A 9,691-nucleotide genomic window follows, 5' to 3' on the forward strand; every position below is an offset into this window, starting at 1 on the left:
GGAACTAACACTCCGATAATGGGGCTCGACGACGCGATGGTGGCAATGGCTCCGACGACGACTCTGACGGCGGCTCCGACGGGCGACGGTGGCGGTGGCGCCGACACTGGCGGCTCCGGTGGCAGTAACAGTGGTGGCGGCAGAGGCGGAGGCAACGACAACGAAAAAAAACCTTAAGCTCTAGATACCATGTTGAGAATAAAGAAAATAAGGATTAAGATTAATCTCCCTTGCGTATAAACCACACATAGGATAATATATTTATAATAGAGAAAGGTACAATTAAAAAGAGTAACTGAAAATAAATAGAGTAAACAAAAGATATTGTTTGATATTGTGATTAACAATATCTAACAATATCTTAATAATATCAAACAATATCTAAACAATATCTAACACATATCTTCTTCTTTAATTAATTAATTGATTTTCTTTTCCTTTCTAGCCTTATATTATTTTAAGAAAATAACAGAATACTTCATAAATCATATAGTTTTAATATATTGTATCTGAAAATATTATATCTATTCTTAATATAATAATACAATGTATAACCAAAATTACCCTAATAACCCTATTTAAATGGATGAAACGTGTCCAATTTTCCACTTCTTAACCATGGTTGACCGAAGAACACGTGTCCAAGAACGTGTTTCAAATCACTTTTTTGCTTTCCTTTCTCCTTCATCATCTCTACTTCGTCTGATTTTTCCTTTTTCTCTTTCATAATTGAAATGAGGCTACAAAAGTGTGAACAAGTCGGACATGCTCACTAATTCAGACATGCTGCAAAGATGAAACTGTTTTTTTTTTATAACTTTGAATGCTTTTTCTTTTTTCTAAATTTTTATTGATTTTTGTTTTATTTTTATTGAATTTAACATGGTGATTCTATGTATTTTGTTGCAGGTTTTTTCCCTTATTTGTTGATCCGATGAGGAAGGTCATTGACAAAAGGGAGGCGAAGACAAAGGGGATGTCAAAGGAAATATTTTTGTTAGCCAATTGAATTCAAACACCATAACATTGTTTTGTTTTCAGCGTTTCAAGTTATAAGTCAATCCTTATTACTTTATATTAACTATTATGATTTTGCCATGCAGACGAAGTTGAAATCTTCATTCACGGCATTTTTAGATTTGGTGGCTTATAAGGTAGTTTTTTCCTCTCATGTTCCATACAAACATACTTCATGAATTTAAGTCTTTTTGGGTTTGTACATGTGATACGAGTACAACTTAAGTTCTCTTCTTATTGACTGAACGTAAAATAACATCGATTGAATTGAATGCAACTTATAGTTGTTGCCACACTGGTCATAATAAATGATTCTTAAGGGTGAGATATGAAGAATGTCATTGTACAACCTACTCTATATGTAAAATACCTAATGGGAAATGTATGTAAATAAAGCAATATATTGGTCACAAACTATCCTAATACTTCTTTAAATGGAGATGGTTTACTTCTATGTGAATTTAGACTATTTTATTGTTCAAAACATGATTTGGAAGTTGCTATTTTATCTAGATGAAATATTAGGGGTTGTTGAAGGTAAGTTATAGAAGATGCACTATGGAGTGCCAGTTGCAAAGCTGCACAAATGAGGTAAGCATTGACCTTTGTATTTCATCTGTTGTGCTTGATGGAAGATAAGACAATTTCATGCTGGAACCTTTTCTTGCTTTTCATTCTCCTGATTTCTAAAGATCTTTCTTACAAAATAATGAATCCTTCCTCAGTGGTCTTTTGAAAATGAGAATTTTCTCAAACATGAAATAGATGACTCCTATGTTGTTTGTGTAGCATAGTTACACAAAAAGGGAAATTGTTTTATCAGCTTTTGCTTTTTGAGTTGTTTTTTCTATTCTATATAAATCTTTAAATAGTTTATGAATGAGTTTTTTTTTTAGCAATAGAGATAAAGAAAGCCAATCTTTAGCTTGATAATCTCCACATCTTGGGCAAGTTAAAATTGCCCTGGAGGAAAATGAGTATGGTATGTAATATTTTGTTTTCTGTTATATCTTGGGAATTGAGTATCACGGTGAGGCATTAAGATTTTTTATTTCCTTGTAAACATGATTCCGATATATTTATGTAAAAATGTCAATGAGGATTGAGGTAACTTGGCTTTGTGATATGCTTGAAGGTGATGGTGTGTTTGAGTTACAGGTAAAACTTTCAAGCATGTTCTAGAAGAGTATCCATACAAAGATGATGAGTGAATTTGTTTTTACAGTGCCATATATACTCGAGCTTTGTATTACTTCATTGTTGTAGTATTAGATTATCATATTCTGACTTGTCCTATGTGTATTTTCATGAAACACTAAATACAACAAAAAATATTTAATTAAGATCACTATACTTAGGCCTAATTGATTTATACTTTGGTGTGGATTAACAATTTTGAAAGTGAATAATGTTTTTGTAATACTTGGTATGTTACAGGTGATAGCAGTTGGTCCAGGGCATTTGGACGATGACAACAACAGAAGACCATTGTCCATGACTCTAGGAACACAATTTTGCACTCCAAATATGTTGGAAATGACATCAAGGGAAAATATGATGACAATATTAACTCGAGGGTCTCAGATCTCATGACTTGGTACATAAACCCGATTCTATAAGATTCTTTAATGATGCAAATTCTCTCACATTGGATTGGTGTTTAACGTGAAGGAGTGGTTATTCAAATTCATCTTTAGTCTTTATTTACATTTTTTTTACTGATTTTTTTTTATTTAGTTGCAGCATGGGTTTCTTAAAATACCATTATGCATTTATATGCGTTCTTCAGATTGTCCTGAGCACCACAAATTACAAGCAGGCACACCACAAGTTGTGTTGGATATTTAATTGTTAATCTTCACAGATTTGAGGACATGGTAAGGTGTAGGCTTCCTCCTCCTTCTGGAATTTTATATTGTTGTCCATCATGGATCAAACTCAACTTCAACCTCAATATTACTCTTTTCACACTTGAAATTCGATCCTAAGAAACGCCACATTCCTAACTATATTGTCTCGATCATATAACTAATCAAATTATTGACTAAGAAGTTGTATGGATTAAAAGAGATGCTAAATTTGTGTAGCTTTTAATTTTCTATACTTCAATTGGTTTTAGCCATGTAAATAAAAAATTATAGCAAGCATTATTTTTGAATGCAACTTTTGGGAATGCAATTGAGATGATCATATCATTATTAGCACTTCATCAGAACAAAGTAAATGTTGTAAGTTGTCCTTGCTTGGTTCCATTCTCTCAAATCTTCCCTTGGTTCTTGGAAGCTCACACCTTTGTGGTAATTTAGCTAATCTCAAAATAGAGAAAAGATATGACATAATATTCATCACTTCTTAATCTACTATTTCTTTATAGCAATTATATTACCAATTAAAGTTTTGAACTTTTGAGTATGCTTAGAGTAACATCTCGTCCGGATATTAAGAATTTAAATAAAACATTATTTCCCAAAACGCGGGAAAATTTAAAACTTTATTACAATATAAAGTATCTAAGATTCGTTATTTATAAACTTCTAATATATAAAAAAAAGGCTTAAATATACATTTGGTCCCTATTTTTGTTGTTTTTATTCAATTTGGTCCTTATTTTCGTTTTGTGGTCATAGAAACCTGGTAGACCACGCACACCAAAACAAGCAAAAACCCAATTCTGCTGCAGCAATATCGCCTGGCGCTGCTCTCGAGCAGCCAGGCGAACCACGCTTCCAAACCGCCTGGTGGGGGACACGTACTTCCAGGCGCCAAACACCTTAGTCCTCACTGCCTCTACAACTATCTCTTCGCGGAATGATCTCTGCCGCTAGGCGCCACGCATGTAGGTTGCCCTCTGAATTGATGGAGGCGTGGCTTGGGATCGTCAGAGCAGTTGATGGAATCATGCCCAAGACCTTTAGAGAGCGATCTTGGATTAGCTTTAGATCGTAGAATAGGAACTCTTTTATAATTTTTTGTAATGTTTTTGTTTGGGCTTTATCGGACCTTTAGTTGTGTTGGGCCTTTTGGTGTTTCGACCCATAGTATATAAGCCCTTGTGAGACACATTTGTATCCAGATTTGAGTTTTATGAAACAGTGAGTTTTCTCTCAAGTCTCGAGGTTCTCCTCAGAACCACCGATCCTTATCTTTGAATCTCTGATTCAAAGTGGCGGATCTTCCTCACTTATCTTGGAACCTCCTCCAAGTGGCGTGAATTCCTCCCGTTTCGAAAACCCCCAAATCGACGTCTTCAATTTTTCCCCGTTTTCTTTTTAGGGTTCATACCCATTTTCGTTCCAAACGATTTTTTCCCCAAATCCGAGACGGTCCTTCACCATCTGGTAATCAGAGCTCGGTTAATTATTCCTTCGAGAGTGATTTCCGATTTTCTCGTGTGTGCTTGCAAAGTTGTTTGTGGTGCACTCGTTTGTTCGCATTTCTTGTTCGTTCTTCGGTGTCGTCGTTCTTCATTTTGTTTTCATTCCGCATCACTTGTGCGTCATGTTCGTAGCTCTTCGTGTGGTTTTTATAGTGGTTATTGGAAATGCTTGTTTATCCATAGCGGTACAATTTTGTGGCCTTCAAAATGACTCTGTCAAAGCGGCCCTTCCATGGTCTTTCATGGTAGTGAATTGCCATTGAGTAGTTGTTCTTGTCAAATCCCCTCGAATGATCTCCAGTTGCAAACAAGCTGCTAAAACATTTTGATTATCTTGTTGGAAGCTTATGCTTGGCACGCCGAGTAGCAATTCGTGGGTAGCTTGTGTTCTTGAAATTCATGAGTACAAGGTGTTTGCAAAATTGCGTTGGTGGAAAAAAAAAATTTTGTGTTCAAGTTCAATTTTGTTTCAGTTGGCAGGAGAAGTGGGTTGGTGTAAGTTTATCGTGTGGGAGCAGCTTATGTATTATTGCAATAGCATAGTACAGTAGCTTTCTTAGCTCATTCAGTGTGCACAACAACAGCCTCCTTTGCCTCTTGCAATTGCCAACAACTTTCTGGTTTAAGCAGGGGTAGCAATCACACTAAAATTGAATTGTTCTACTCTCGGTGTGATCAAGTAGTGGCTGAAAAATTGAAGCGGTGCCAGCTGCAGAACCTTGCTTATGTAGGGCAGTGCGGTAGTGGCTGGATTGGAAGACTATAATAGCCAACTTAAGGCGGTGCAAATTGGGAAGAGGAATTCCTTTTAGTGCAATTTTTCTTCTGGTGCAAGAAGCTTTCAACAGTGTCTATGAATTATGTTTGACAGAAGCTTACTTAAATCCATTAGGTGCAATTAAAATTTTCTTGCAAGATTTGAATGGCAGTGGCAACTATTTCAGATTTTTTGGTGCAGAATTTGATGCAGAAATTTTGAAGCTTGTGATGTGGTTCTATCTAGCAAGTTCCAGCAGTCACATTAGAGTTTTTGAATCTGAAAACAAGCTACTTCTAATTTGGTGATTGGTTCACTAGTGTTGCCATTTGGTGTAGCGTATAGATCAATTGCAGCAGCTACTTTTTGCGGTGCAGGCTTAACCTTTCATATGTTGGTAATGGTGACTTTGGTTGGCTCGTTGCTTGGTTAATTGGTGCAGTGAAAATTTTGTGCAGCAACCAAAGTCCTCTTGCATTGATGTAAAGGTGCCAAGCGATGCAGCAAAAAGGGACACCCATTTCCTTTTGGTTTATTCGGTGCAACAGATTTCTTTCATCGCCTGATCCTGTGTTACACTTGTTCTTACTTGGTACTATTCTATGCGGTAGCAACTGTCAAATTATAGAGACATGCATTGAAGTTCTGAATTACGTGCATAATTTAGATTGGATCCAAGCGGTGCAGAACAAAGTGGGTGTGGCAGCCTTGGCAGATTCAAACTGCTGCAGCTACCTCACTCGGTACCTTTAATGCCTTTTGTGTAGAAATTGTGTTTCGAAGTGTGAGCAAGGTGGTTAAATATAGATCATAAAGTGGTCGTGTTTTTTCTAGAAATTGTTGTGGCAGCCCCCAAAATTCCACATTGTAGTAACCATTCGTTGCAGCAACAATCCTTTTTATTTGAAATTTGGTGCAGCAAGTTTTGAGATTTAAAACAGTGGAAACCAATTCCAATACTTTCGAACGAAACAATTGTGGCCTTTTAGTGTAGCATTATGTTGTGCAACATTATTTGGTGGAATTCACGTAAATTGTAATTGGATTGGCTGCATCAGATTACGAGTGGAGTACATATCAGTGGTGGAGAATTGAAATTAGAGGTGTTGGTTGGCGTCAACAGCAGGGTCTGATCAGAAATTGCAATTGAAGATTGAATTTGAAGCGATAGCTGCATGCTCCATTCCATTTATTAGTTCAAGCGGTGGTGGTAGCAACATACACTTTTTTTTTTAGAGTGGTGGAGGCAAGAAATTGTGGTGCATCATCAGGGGCAAAGTGATTCCAGCAAAGTCTTAAATTGGAGCAGTAAACACTTTGGGTGCAGTGGTTCCCAAATCAAGTGGCTTTTCGGTGCAGATTTTGATTTAACAGCAGCCATTTAGTGTAGTGAAAGTGGTTGAAAAAAAAAACTCATGCGGTGGTAACTTGTGGAGTAGCCAATTGGAATTATCACAAGCCATTAACTACACCATGTCCATGCAAGTCTAAGGTGGTGGCCTACTTTAATTGGTGAAACTAAAAACTGCAGGTTTTGATTTTGCTGCATCAAGTGGTTGAGGCAATGGTTCCAATTACAACAGCCTTTCACATTTATCCTCACCACAGCAGAATTTTGTTTACTTCCATGTAGAGTTTGATTGGATAACAACCAATACCTTGAGAGGTTATAGCATGAAGCAACACTAAATTGGTGCACTGGGGACAATAACAATTTGTTTTTTCCCTCATTTTGGAGTGGTGCCTTTAATTATCACAACAGCCCACCCTTTGATTTATGGACTTGGCTGCAAACTTTTTGTCCTATACCGAGCAACAACCACTCTCATTTATCCATTTGGCAACAACTTCCTCTGTGCATATTGTGGTGTTGCGTCACTTTTTCTGGTTCAATTTCTAGTGCCTTCTTGCATTCTACTTTGCCTAGTTCTTACCATTTAGAGTCATTAATTGTTCATTATTGCTTTTCTTGAGTCTCTTGTCCATCATTTCTCGTTGAGTTTGTTTTTCCTTGGATTCTTGTGTTGTGGGACAATGTACCTTGAGCTAAATTGTTGAAAGTATTGCTTATGGGAGTTTGAATTAATCATCACAATTTAGCTTAAGTATTTTTGTTTCACATTTCCAGTAGTAATTCTAAATACATTGTTTAGATTACTCTTGTCTTTTAAAGTGCTTTTCTCATTGTCAGGGTCTTAGTTTGTCACATATTCACTCCCTTTGGTTTAGCCATTTCTTGATTTTGGTGCTTTTTTAGTTTCTCTTTAAATTTCCTTGGTTTTGTCTTGGAGTTTTCCTTTCCTTGGTCTCCTGAGTTGACCTTAGATTCGTTACATCTTTCACTTTGATGTTGACTTCTGGATGGGTTGATTGGAGGTTCTTTGAAGAACTGAACATGAACTTGAGGGCGAGTGAATACATTATAAGAGTGAAACACGAGTGGAATTGAGTGTAAACACGTAAGGAGTGGTGAGACCCATTTGATAATTTTATATGCATTACTTTTGCTAATCACTTACTGTATTTTGTGTTAGTTCTTGTTTCCTCTCTTTCATTGCAGGAATTAGCAATTTTGAGCACTCCACAATGTTCCATACACGTTCAACCTTGATAGAGGATATCAACTTCCTTGTGTCCAGAATTATGAGGTTGAATAGCAAACTTGGGAATCTTAGAAGGGAGCACCATGAAGATAGAGGATCATTGCCAAGCAACAAAACAAGTGCTATTAGATGCACCAAGTGTGAAGGATATGGACATGAAAATTATCAATGTCCTAATTGGAACGCAAAGTACATGAATCTTCAAGATCTCCAAGATTACATTGTATACTTGAAAGAGGTGAAGAGGAGTGTTAGGCAAAAGCTCGAAGTCAGACGAGAGTAACAAGCAAAAAGGGAGTGGGAAAAGGCAAGACAAGAGAGTGAGTTAAAAGAGGAAAAAGAGCTAGAGATGAGAGAAAGAGAACAAAAGATGAAAGATCTTAGAGAAAGAAAAGAGCAAGAGCTAAAAGAACGAGAAGAGAAAGAACAAAGAGTAAAGGAAGAAGAAGAACAAAGAGAGAAACACAAGAATGAGTCTCTCCTTACACACTTGAAATTCATGGTTGAGATGAAATCCTTAGAGGGGGATGATAATGCGTTAAATTGTTGTTCCCATTCACACCATGATCTTGCATTTTCATTGGGAACACTTACTAACCCCTCTCTTTTTGTCATAATGCCTAGGGAAGACTTATACATTAAGGAGAAATGGCATAAGCAATGGGGTGAGGACAAGATGATAGAAAAGGCAACCATAACATGGGCAACACATGAACCTGACTTTAATCATCTTCTTGTGTGTTTGCCCTATCTTGAAAATCCTAAGGGATTTCAAGGACACTCTTTTTCTATTATGATTACTATGGGTTGTTTTTCCTTGTGTTTCACTGTGAATCGTATAGTTGTGTTGAAACTCTTTGATGTGTTCTACAGGTTTATCTTTGATCCTGGAGGACAATCTCCAAGCACCTTAATAATAAGAGATTGACCTCTCCCACGATTTTAATCTCATTTTTTAGAAAGCATTTTATTTCTATCTTTAGACTATTCAGGTTTTGTGTGCTTTCAGTACTTATGTATGTGTGTTTGGTTGTAGGTAATAAAACGCTAAAATTCGAGGTCGAATTTTCTCCAACCTGGAGGCAATGATGGAGGCGTGGCTCGGGATCGTCAGAGCAGTTGATGGAATCATGCCCAAGACCTTTAGAGAGCGATCTCGGATTAGCTTTAGATCGTAGAATAGGAACTCTTTTATAATTTTTTGTAATGTTTTTGTTTGGGCTTTATCGGACCTTTAGTTGTGTTGGGCCTTTTGGTGTTTCGACCCATAGTATATAAGCCCTTGTGAGACACATTAGTATCCAGATTTGAGTTTTATGAAACAGTGAGTTTTCTCTCAAGTCTCGAGGTTCTCCTCAGAACCACCGATCCTTATCTTTGAATCTCTGATTCAAAGTGGCGGATCTTCCTCACTTATCTTGGAACCTCCTCCAAGTGGCGTGAATTCCTCCCGTTTCGAAAACCCCCAAATCGACGTCTTCAATTTTTCCCTGTTTTCTTTTTAGGGTTCATACCCATTTTCGTTCCAAACGATTTTTCCCCCAAATCCGAGACGGTCCTTCATCATGAATTCACCGCTATTGTAACATCCCTAAAGAATATACTTAATTAAATAAATAAAGATATAAAATGAAATTCAATCGTCGCAATATTATTATTCCCAAACACGGAAAAAATTTAAAATGTTAAACCATGTGTCAAAATTTATAAAATAGTAGTAATAAAATCATTACAATTTCCAAAATCCAATACATTATTAAAAGAAAACATGGTAAAAATCCCTAGCTGTAGTCCCAAGCTGGCCCTTACTCCGTCGTCGGTGCATCCACAGCATCACCTGTATCATCATCTGCTCCCGTGTAACGAATCACACGATCATCGCCAATCACAAACAGAAAGGGTGAGCTGATAAAATTAGAAATAATATATAAAATAACA

The 9,691-nt window shown here is 36.8% G+C and overlaps 1 long non-coding RNA gene across 3 annotated transcripts; it reads left to right on the top strand.

The window, feature by feature from the left end:
* Nucleotides 1-706: 706 nt before the first annotated feature.
* LOC146888292 (uncharacterized) lies at nt 707-9,048 on the top strand. Of its 3 annotated transcripts, XR_014985083.1 has the most exons (6): nt 707-802; nt 910-983; nt 1,102-1,154; nt 2,455-2,614; nt 2,755-2,894; nt 8,790-9,048. It is a non-coding gene; the product is annotated as an uncharacterized LOC146888292 (long non-coding RNA). The 3 variants fall into 3 exon arrangements; XR_014985068.1 differs by lacking the exon at nt 8,790-9,048 and having other exon boundaries at nt 2,755-3,095; XR_014985087.1 differs by lacking the exon at nt 8,790-9,048 and having other exon boundaries at nt 2,761-3,095.
* The last annotated feature ends 643 nt before the right edge of the window (nt 9,049-9,691 follow it).

This window comes from Vigna unguiculata, chromosome 2, assembly GCF_037176805.1.
Source record: "Vigna unguiculata cultivar grain cowpea cultivar isolate G323 ecotype 2 chromosome 2, ASM3717680v1, whole genome shotgun sequence".
In the NCBI taxonomy this organism is placed as follows: domain Eukaryota; kingdom Viridiplantae; phylum Streptophyta; class Magnoliopsida; order Fabales; family Fabaceae; genus Vigna; species Vigna unguiculata.